The sequence below is a fragment of the Giraffa tippelskirchi genome, chromosome 1 (assembly GCF_054371585.1).
Source record: "Giraffa tippelskirchi isolate mGirTip1 chromosome 1, T2T-mGirTip1v1.2.pri, whole genome shotgun sequence".
Lineage (NCBI taxonomy): Eukaryota > Metazoa > Chordata > Mammalia > Artiodactyla > Giraffidae > Giraffa > Giraffa tippelskirchi.
In genome coordinates, this window is record NC_137275.1 from 35999780 (window position 1) to 36011909 (window position 12130).

The 12130-nt window shown below is 35.3% G+C and overlaps 1 long non-coding RNA gene across 1 annotated transcript; it reads left to right on the forward strand.

Annotated features, from left to right (window-relative positions):
- Positions 1-5792: 5792 nt before the first annotated feature.
- LOC145518260 (uncharacterized) lies at positions 5793-10388 on the forward strand. The gene is made up of 3 exons (XR_014062793.1): positions 5793-5909; positions 7504-7735; positions 10267-10388. It is a non-coding gene; the product is annotated as an uncharacterized LOC145518260 (long non-coding RNA).
- The last annotated feature ends 1742 nt before the right edge of the window (positions 10389-12130 follow it).

Below are 12130 nucleotides of genomic sequence, written 5' to 3' on the forward strand. Positions count from 1 at the left end.
GAACTGAACATGGAGCAACAGACTAGTTCCAAATTGGGAAAGGAGTTAATCAAGGCTGTATATTGTCACCCTGATTATTTAACATATATGCAGAATACATCATGAGAAATGCTGGGCTGGATGAAGCACAAGTTGGAATCAAGATTTCTGGGAGAAATATCAGTAACCTCAGTTTGCTGATTCCTAAAATGTCGATGTTCACTCTTGCCATCTCCTGTTTGATCACTTCCAATTTGCCTTGATTCATGGGCCTAACATTCCAGGTTCTTATGCAATATTGCTCTTTATAACATCAGACTTTACTTCCATCACAAGTCATATCCACAACTGGGTGTTGTTTTTGCTTTGGCTTTGTCTCTGCATTCTTTCTGGAGTTATTTCTCCACTGTTCTCCAATAGCATATTGGGAACATACCGACCTGGGGAGTTCATCTTTCAGTGTCCTATCTTTTTGCCTTTTCATACTGTTCATGGGGTTCTCAAGGCAAGAATACTGAAGTGGTTTGCCATTCCCTTCCCCAGTGGACCACGTTTTGTCAGAACTCTCTACCATGACCCATCTGTCTTGGGTGGCTCTACAACTTATTAACTTCAAGAAATTCAACAAGTGCTTGTGTATAACTGAAAGATTTTCATCCATCAAATTCTTAAATTCACTAGACTGAATACCTTCTAGGGTACAACCTCTGGCCTTTTACTTTAATACAATCATTCATATTAATATTTCTCACTTTTATTTTAAAAATCTGTCTTTTAAGATGCCTTTACATAACACAACAGACATTTGCTACTATCTCTCAATAGATGGTTTAATTGCTTTTACAGGAACAATGTCAACAAGAGTTCTCAGGAGCCTACTTCTTAAAAGCTACTTTTCCCAGTTTCACCACTTCCAAAAGACAGCCCATACCCATTGACAGTCACTCCCTGATGCACCTTCTATTCCCCTCCAAAAATGAAATAAAGACATTTTCAAAAGCAAAAAAAAAAAAAAGCTAATTTTCCCCACTCTGACTTCTAATCCCCTCTGAGTTATTCAGCAATGAATGATATCCATTTGGTTTAAACAAATGGCAGAGCTGACAATGAATCTCCCTCATCCTTGGTAACAGTGCCCTTCCTTCTATTTCAATTGTACTTTTTAATAAAGCTTCTCTTCACCTAATATCACAATTTGTTACACTATCATTCTACAACATTTAGAAAACTTATCTTTTCATGAGAAATTAACTAAGTGAAAATATTTCATAATCTGTAAATTAAAAGTGGAAATAAATAATACAAATGTCACTTCCTTATTTGTCCAAGTCCTGTTAAACTATAAACTAAAAACCAGGCTTAATTAAAACACAATATGATGTAAAAATAATGAGTCATTAAAAAACCAATGACACGTTTTCTCTGATCATATATCCTTTTGAGTTATACTTAACAAAGTAGCTTTAAAATACCACATGTTGTATTGTGATTCTTCTACACATAAGCTTGTTATTCTACACCAACTTATTCCCCATGATGAACTTCACCAGAACTCGTCTAAACCTGTTCAATGCTAAATCCACTGATCACACACATACAAGCATAAGGAACCTTCAGTAAGACAGGAAATTAGTGGATAAGAAGTCAGCATTAAGACTGAATATTAAAAGTACTCCTAGTTTAAATATGGCTATTGCATTAGCTAAGGACTAATCAATTTTAAAATATTAATTTTCTAAATTAATTTTAAAGATGAGAGAAATGCTTACACACCCTGTATCTTTGATGATCAGTGGATATGTTTCTAATTCACTCTGTTAGATTCATTTCCATAATTCTTTATGGCATGTTTTCTTACTATGTTTTAATGTAATTTTTAGTTTCACTTCATATTATCTCTTGACATATTTCAACAAACGAAAAATATAATAACCAATAGGAAGTTAATCCAAATATCAAAGGTAAAGAATTTGCTACACAATCAACTTGAGAAATCTTAATGTTTGATCTTCAAAATTAAATATTTTGTCATTTCAGCTCTGAAGGACAGACTTAAGTTATTTAACATAATATATATGGTTGATATGCTAGAAAGGAAATTATTTGAAATATGTGAATATTATTTAGGGATAATAGTGGTATGTGGACAGAGCATATTAACACTAAGAAAATTTTCAAATATTTATACAGGTTCCTTACCCAGCACAAAGAGAATACATTAACATGGAAAAGAAGATTTGAACTCACTGCCCACTTCACTAAGCAAAAAATTTGGTGGTCACACTGAGAGTGAATTAACATTTTTACTGTTTCTTAATATATGAAATCAAAGCCAGGAATCATATTGATGTTCACAAACTACTCACTAAGAATTCAGTGGTATGTAGATTACTATTAAAGGGCACTCAAACTGATCCACAAAGTAATCCCCTACCTTCCTCCAAACTCTCTTTACAAGACCACAGATACAAAAACCAAAGTCACAAAATAAATGGTAACAAAATAAAAAGTTTATTCTCCTATACCATGAGTTCTTCATTGATAAACAGAATAAAAAGCCATCAACTCTGATTCTCTCATATCTGTACAGTGCTTGAGCCAAGAATTTTTTCATTAATTTGCACAGTTGGCTTCAATGAACCGGTTATCAAAATATCTACAGATATCTACCATATAGTGATTATTTTTCTTCCTTTAATACATAGTTAATATTATGCATCATCTTAAAATATCATTCAAGAAAAGATTTCTGACAATAACTTCTTCTATTTTCTCTTTGTAATATTTGTCATTAATATTGCAAATAAAGTGTGAAACCTTAAATGCTTCCCCAACTTTTGGTGTTGTGTGTACCTTTAGCAAAAAATTATTCACTTTTACTGCATGGAAATTATTTAAGTATGCTATTTTTTGCATATTATTTTTAAAAATATTCCTTAGTTTACTGGATCAAAGATAAAAGAATCAATGACAATTTCCAACTTATTATTCCCAATTCTTCCTTCTTCCACTCCTGCAGTCAGTGAGCATCAACACTACCACCAGTCCACTAGACAACTGTGTCTAAGTCTCCCTCTGATAAGGAGGTACAGAAAGTGTCCCAGTCTAGGATGGTGGTTAGTCACAGGTAAGATGACATTTGAGAGTGGACAAAATCAAGGTAGGCTCTTCAGGTTACAGGACAGTTACATTGCAACTGAGTGTTCAGATCAAAAGGCTGCAGTATTGGGAACTCACCACTGGAAAAAATCACTCCCCAGTTAGCTAGGATCTATGCTGTCTCCTGGTGCCTAATACTGAAGGTGTTTTCGTCTGCTCCTCAGATAAGCAAGCCCGCCTTTCCTGCTTCCTTTCTCTCTCCCTTTGGTGCCTGCTCCTTCCTTTCTTTCATCTCCTGTCCCAGTTTCTTCCCTTTCTTCTCTCTTTCCTTCCCTATCTGTATCATGTGAGACTTTCAGCGGATGGTTCTGAAGTGGGTGATTTTACTAACTCATGCAGTCGAGGACAGTGGAATATTTCTCAGCTGGATACTTCACAAGGAAACAGGGGAAACACATCAATTAATCCTTAAAGAAATGGTCTTGCCAGACACTTATGCCCCTATTTGACAAGGCTTTACAATGGAAAATAAACTGGGGGATAGTGGTAAATTAATCTCCAGTCAAATACAATTCAATTTTTTAAAGATATTCATAAATGCATTTCCTATTTTCACTTTTCTTTTCCTGCTGCCTATGTGAAATCCTGCCACTTGCACATTTATGTGTCCCAGCATATACAGATTTTCATTTCACATTCAGCACTGGAGACCATTTCACTCTTTGTTTATGATGTTATTTTGGGTTGTAGTGTTTATGTAACTCTTTCTATCACTTTTCATGCTTCAGTGAACCACATTTCAGTCATGGGTCCATTTTTGAATATTGGGGATATTACGCAGTACAAGCATAAAAAAATTACAAATTTAATAATGTTAACAGTAGCATGAAAATACATTAGGTGAGACAAACTGTATCCTACTAGCTAGATATTTGCAAATATCAAACCAATGTGGTCCTGGAAAAGACATATATAACCTTAGCAGTGGTCCCCAATCACTTTAGTATAGGGGACTGGTTTCATGGAGGACAATTTTTCCACGGGCCAGGGGTGTGGGAGATGGTTTGGGATGATTCAAATGCATTGTATTTATTATGCACTTTATTTCTATTATGATGACATCAGTTCTACCTCAGATCATCAGACATTAGATCCCAGAGGTTGGGAACCCCGGCTTTAGAGGACATAGTTATCATTAACTGTATGAGTAATGCTATTTCTATGAAAATAAAAATTAGCCTTACATTTCAGATTTGTTTAAGGCTGTGAACAAATTGTTTCATGGATTTTGGATTTTTTTCTCTTCAAACTGACAAACTGCCTTCAACATGGCCACAAACCATACTTGAACAAATACCACTCTATCAAAAAAAAAAAAAAAATACCACTAAGTTTCCCTTCACGTTTCTTGTCTCTAAATTCCCTTTATATTATTTTTTTTTTGCCTTCTGAGACATTACATGTGTACACACACACACATTATAACTAGGAAATAAATTAGAAGGACTCCTGTGTTTTGACCTCTTATCATAATTTAAAGCAGTTAATAAAGAGCACAGGAGCATAAAAACATATCTTGACCTTAGAGTGCTTATCTCTGTGAAGCCAGATAAAACACAGCAGTAGCTTTCATTTGTCCACAGCTTACATCTTCTCCACAGAATGTGCAATGATTGTACCCTTACTCCAGAGGGATGCTGTGCAATATCAAGAGCACAAAGAATCTGAAGGAAGGAGACTGAAACTGTTGTGGAGAAAAAAAAAAAAAAAGCATTGCTGATTACAGCAATAATGATATTGCATATCCATTTAGAAAAGAGCATTCTGGAAAGAGTCAAAATTGACTTCTCTGACACACACTCAATGCTATGACGAACAAGCATGTACATTTATATACAAAAGTAGTTTGATGAATTTTCTGATAAATAATTGGCAAATTAATTTTATTGCAAAAATAACTATTCACTGTGTTAGTACCAATAAACTGGTTCAAACTGACATCAAATTTCTTCTCCTTACTTGTAAAATAGGAACAGTAATACCTAAATTTCCTCTCTGAAGTCAGCATGTACTGAACTCATATCTTGAGCAAGACTCATTCTAGAGGAACAATACTTAGTCTTATTTCTTGCCCCCACTCTGTGTGTGGGGTGGGGTGGGGATGGGAACATGTGCTACTGAAATAGTTATTGTATTAAACATTATAGAAGGCAGAGGAAAAGACAGTATTAACTGAGTCCTCAGCATGTTGGTTTATATTTTATCAATAGTTTTAAAAGCCATATTGAGTGAGATACTTTATCTAGTAGAGTTTATGGAAGGATCAATTATACACCAGAAGAGTGAAAGGGAGAAGGGAATAAAAATGCTGCAAGAGTTGCCTTTACAGTAGGCATGGTGTGTAAGTCTTGAGTTGCTAAATTTACAAAGCAATGCTGATAGCTTCTGACCTCAATGACAGACTATTCAGACAAAACTTGCTTTCTACTCATGGCTGGGTATATTTTTACAAGGCAGTATCATAACAAGAGATTATCAAGGAAGACATTGATCCTAAAATCAATTATAAGCTTGTTAATGTGTTCAGTTTCTTCCATTTCAGGTCTGGTATAAACAATGGACATTTTAGCACTCCTTTTATAGTGACAGAACTAAGAATTCTCAGTTCCATTATGATGGCAAAATATGTCATCTTGTCAAATGTTAGTAATTATGACAACTATATTTCATGTATCTGAGAAGAAGGCTATATTTAAAACTTCTTGGCTATTATTTTGAAGAACTAGAGGATTCCTAAGGCAATCAGGCTAAAGAGTAGATGATCTGAAAAGGTGGAGAATTTTTGGAAATAAAAAAAAAATAACACAGAAGTAAAGAATTGGGGTACTTTTGCAAGGGCAACTAAAAATATAGACTCCCTGACAAATATAGATTCTCTGATAAAGGATAAATTATATACATACATCTTTAAGATAATTATTATATTTCTTTGTATACTAGGCTTGAAGTAATTGTAAGTGGTTCTCTCAGGGCTCAATATAAACAGTTATGATCGTTTTGTCACCTAATATTTGCCAGATACTTTAAAATTATTCAGTTGTATTCTTCACAACATAGACCAATATGAAGAGATGAAAACGCTGAGTAACATGTTACCAAATACCACACTAGAGGTCAGCTGAAGGCTAAAACCCTATGGTCTCTTCTTGATATAAAGTATGACCTAAGAACATGTAGACTCAAAAATAATGGGAGACTGAGAGACAAAGGACAATATTTGAAATATGAAAATGTGGTTAAAATAAAACGACAAGTCAACCAAGGTTTAAAAAATCTAATGAACATGTATGAGACCAAGTTTGAGAAGAACAATTATGGCTTTGCCTTGTAAAAGTTGCTTCTTAAACCAACTTCTGCTAAAAAGAGAAGGTTAACATAAATTTTCCCAAAGGTCTCTCCAAGCATGGAAGTCAGCACAATAAAAGAGAATATAGATTTTAAGGTTATTATTTTCTGGATTTTAATCTGAAATTTACCACATATCAGCTGGGTGAACAGGGGCTAGTTAATTAGCTTTCACGAATCTAAATTTAGTCTTAAACATGTACCTTTTAAGACTGTGCAGAGGAGGGGATTATATTTTTTAAAATGGAAATTAAGTGCTTGGCCATTGCAGTCAGTACCAAAATCATCTATCCCTTTTTATTAATCTAAAATTCTATAAATTATAGTGCTAGATTACTAAGATTATGCTCTAGTGATTACTGTTTCTAGGTCTTTCTAGCTAAGTGAACTTGGGCAAATATCTGTTTCTTCATGTGTAAATAGGGTGCAAATGTAAAACTTTCTTTTCCACTCACTGTTATAAAGAAGAAAAATAACATAAAAACATAGTCATGAAAATAGCTATACTCATGAAAAAATGGACACGGAAGGAATTAGCCCTTCTGGGTACCTACAGTGATCTAGGGGATTTGCTTGCAGTATTATCTTCATTTCAATCCTGTGTGGTTTTATTATTATTATCATTTCACAAGTAAGAACTTGCAGAAAGGGCAGCTTGGCCAAGGTTGATCCAGGTCATCCAACTGTTAAGTCACAGAGGAGCAAAGTCAGTCCACGTATGCTCACCTACCCGCTCCACACATGACTTCTGAATAACCAAGTTGCTAGTAAGAGAAAAGGACTATTTGGTCTTAAAGCAAGAATGATAAAGAGAAGGGTAAAGAATAGGCTAATAGATGCTATAATAACTATTTAAGTGTCTGCTCATTTAGCAGAACAAAATAAAACTCACTAAGCTGACGAGGATCATAGATAATAAGTAAACAAATCACAGAGGAAATGGATAATTATTAAGTACAACAAAATTGTTTAATGTGTATGTCTAATAGTATGTTTTTCCCATTTTTATAAAACTGCCAGTGAGAAGAGGAAGAAAAATCCATGTTAACTCATCATATATTCTGATACACTTCAGCTGCGGATTAAAGGAATCATGCCAGTTGCTGCAACTCCCGACAGAGAGCAAAGGAATCCTGTACAAGCCCCCTGGGTTTATAGAAGTCTATCAATCACCCTGTCGGTCTTCCGGATCATTATTCAAGTTGCTATACCCAATTTTGCTGGATATATCAGATCAACTCCAGCTCCATAGGTATTTCTCTTCCAAATGGGTTTGGGATTTGTTCTTTTTTTATTATCTTTGGGCTAATATCCTGCTCAAAATCTTTTTGAAAGTGGTGGTAAGAATGTCAATCATTACCCGTGTGCGTGTGTGTGTGCACGCGCCTGTGCATTTCCTTCACAAACGATTACCTTACTGTTAATACCCAGGGAATTTAAAGGTATAGACAGAACAGTTATTTAGTGCTAGTAATATTAGCTGAATATCATGCTTTCTTATGTTACTATTAATATATTATTTTATATATTCCTTTGCTTATTCTAAGGGATCTTCAAGGATAGGGAAAAACATATTTAATGGTTCCAGGTTGAAGCAAAAATTTGACAGATATCTAGTCATCTGATCAAAAAAGAACAACACACTGGGGAGATTTAACAATATTTATCAAAATTCAATCAGCAAACAGATATATACACACAAGTATATATATGTATATATATATATGTATGTATGTATATATACACTCTCACTAATTTTATTACTACAATATTTATCAATAATATCAATAATTTTATTAATTATATGCAATATAATATTTAAATACAAAAGTACTTAGTGACTGAACAGCCACATTAATGAAACAAGTATAGTTCTTGGACTGTGTGTGTGTTCAGTCACTCAGCTGTGTCCAAATCTTTGTGATCCCATGAATTGTAGCCCGTGAGGCTCCTCTGTCCATGGGATTATTCTGGCAGGAATACTGGAGTGGATTGCCGTTTTCTTTTCCAGGGGATCTTCCTGACCCTGGAATCAAACTCAATAATTGATACTCCTATTCATATTTGCCCTCCAGACTTTGTCCTTGTAATGTACAATTTTCTTCATACAACTTCCCATCATACTCTCCCTATGTCCATTTACCTTGGAATATATCTTTGCTGATAGAAGCTAATTTAATGTACTTTAAATTGTTCATGGGGGGGAAACCTTTCTCAATATAATTTTTAGTCAGCTGTGGCATTTTGAAAAGACCACTGTTCATTGCACTTAAAAGAACTAAGTTCATATCTCAAGCCTGACATGAACCAGGCATACAACTTCCTTTTCCATTTATATTAGAAATGATATCAAATCAAAACCACAGAGATACTGGAGATTATGATTTATTCTCAAATAACTCAATCCTTTTGTTCTTTAGTCTTAATTTTGAGAGGAATAGCATCCTCTGATTACCATATAAACACTTTTCCAATTCATCCTCATAACAACTAATGCTACAAGGTAGCACATATCATCATTATGCATAGTTTACATAGGAGCAGTTAGGGAACTTGCACAAGGTCACATGCTCCATGCCTGGCTCCATAATCGCTGGGCTTCCTGCGATGTAATTACACCTCGCTTTGAATTTAGTTAGTCAATGAACCTGAGACAGTTATTTAGAGAAGTTACTCTTTATTAAAATATATAAACAAACACATAATACTTTCTTTTTGCCTTCATTGAAATAGGAAAATATCTGTCCTATGGGCAAAGTGGATAATTGTTTATGTGTGTTATGCTTAATTCCTTATGCTTATGCAATTAATCGGAGAAGGCAATGGTACCCCACTCCAGTACTCTTGCTTGGAAAATCCCATGGATGGAGGAGCCTGATAGGCTACAGTCCATGGGGTCGCTAAGAGTCGGACACGACTGAGCAACTTCACTTTCACTTGTCCCTTTCATGCACTGGAGAAGGCAATGGCAACCCACTCCAGTATTCTTGCCTGGAGAATCCCGGGGACGGTGGAGCCTGGTGGGCTGCCGTCTATGGGGTCACACAGAGTTGGACATGACTGAAGCGACTTAGCAGCAGCAGCATGCAATTAATTTGTATGTTTGTAATTCTATGCATATATATACAAGTATAACCTAATTTATATCCTTATGTATAGATATCTATAAAGGTATGAACACATATATATACATATACACAAAATTAACAAACATTCATTCCTATCCTTTACTACTCCAAGGGACACTTGTATTTTTTTTTCTCTTTGCTAAATATGGTGCCAGATCAATCTCTTACATATCCTAAATTTACTTGTTCCTGCTGTTATGCATGTTATTAAAATGAGAAGTAGATTTTCAAATCAGACACATAACACATTAGATACAAAAAACATGCTAACATTAATTAACGTAACTTTTTGGTGGAAGTGTCCTGAAGAAAACAACAGCTGTGTTGGTCTGGCACAATTAGTGAGGCAGGATAGTATAAAAGATTCTCACCATCTACAGATAAACTGAGGTTTGTGAGATTGTCAGAAAAGGCCATTACCTAAGTTACCATGGTTTCTTACAGAAATATAATCATAAAACCTCAAAATCATTATGTTGAATGGTAAATACATGTGGGATGTCATGAATTTTCCCATGAGTTTTCAGACTGATGATATTACACTATAAAATACATCTTTTACTATTTTGAATATGGTGGCACCCAGTAAAAATGACTGCATATGTTATTTCAAATTATATTTAATTTTATCATCGTGATTTTCTTTTCTTTCCAGATGGACAGTGTGTTTTCTTCCTATTTTTAAAGACAGAAAGGTGGAAAATTGGTGAATATTATGAGGACACACTGGGAAGTACATTGTTACTATGGCAATAAAAAAGAGAACAAATGCCTCAATTCTTCTCAGTAAAATTCCATTTCTCTGTGTGAAATATTATAGTTCACTGCATTAAGTGTAAGAAAATAGTTTTTAACATTTTTAATTGAACTAAATATATCCATTTAATTTAAATGCATTTAACACCTACTAGGTTCCCCGTAATTCAATTTACAAACATGACCGAAGCACCTTTTCTGACCTCTTTGCAGCCTGTTTCGGAAAACTGGGAAACTCTTAACTTTGACACGAAAAGCAATGAGTGGTGCAAGGGAGGTTTCCACAGGAAGTAAAGCATCCAACACTCTCCTCCCCTTCAACTTGAAAATGCATATTCAGTGAATTTTTCTTTAAAGAAATTTTGAAAAGCTGCATTCTTACAGTAAATAGACTACCCCAGGAAATCATGACAAAACTCTTCTTAACCAGTAGGGATATACAGAAGGTAGTACAAAAAATTACTGTAGGATAGACTAAAAGGAATTATCAAGTATTTTTAAAAGAGAAATATGGTGATTCCTTTTCAAGCCTAGATATAATCATGGCAATCACTACTTAAAACCAGTTACCAATGAGAACCTGTAACATGACTTAAAAAGCCATTTGAGAGCTAGCTCTTGCCTGCTTCTGAAGTCCCATTCCTTTCCATTCTAGGTTTTCTCCATACTTTGTCATTCTGATCTTCTTTAAGTTCCTTGAACAATTTTTCCTTTCTCAACCCCACCATATAAACTTCTCTCTACTTGAAACATCTCCTGAACTTGAAGTATTACCTTAATATCCTTGTAAAAGTCTAAGCTGTTCCCAATTTCTACCATTATCATCACTACCACCACTCCTGCCTACACCAGACCAGCTCACTTCCACTATTAAACTCACATAATATTATCTCCATTAAATCTATCCCATATTATAGTTATTTTTTGTGACTTACAAGCTCTATTAACTTACAAAAATGCATTGAGGTAGAGTTCTCAACATAGCAGAGCAGAAAGACCCTAAGAGCACCTCCTCTTACACACACACCCAAATCACAAATATTTACAGAGCAACTAGAGGAGAAAAAGACTGGAACCTACCAGAAAAGATAGATACTCTACAACAAAAGATAGATACTCTACAACTAAAGATACAAAGATGGAGCCAAATAAGTCATGAAGGAGGGACAGAGTCGCACTACAGTCAAGGCCCATACCCCCAGATGAGTGACCAACAAATGAGAGAATAATTACAACTGCAGAGATTCTCCCCAAGGAGTAAGGGGTCTGAGCCCCATATCAGACTCCCCAGCCTGAGGTTCCTGTGCTAAGAAGATGAGATCCCAGAATATTTGGCTTTGAAGGCCAGCAGGTTCTATTTTAGGGAGTCTCAGACTACCTAAGGGAAATAGATACTCCACTTAAAGTGCACACACAAAATCTCACACATTCCAGGACTCAAGGAAGAAGCAGTAATTTGAAAGGAGCCTGAGTCAGACCTACCAGTTGATCTTGGTGAGGCTCTTGGGGAGGCAGGAGGTGATTGCAGCTCACCCAGAGGACCCAGACACTGGCAATAGTCATTATTGTGAGCTTATTCCACCACATGCACACAGTACTGGCAAGCACCATTTTGGAATCCTCCATATAGCTTTTCATGGCATCACCGACTTGATGGACATGAGTTTGAGCAAGCTCTGGGAGTTCGTGCTAGACAGGGAAGCCTGGCGTGCCACAGTCCATGGGGCTGCAAAGAGTCAGACACAACTGAGCGACTCAACTGA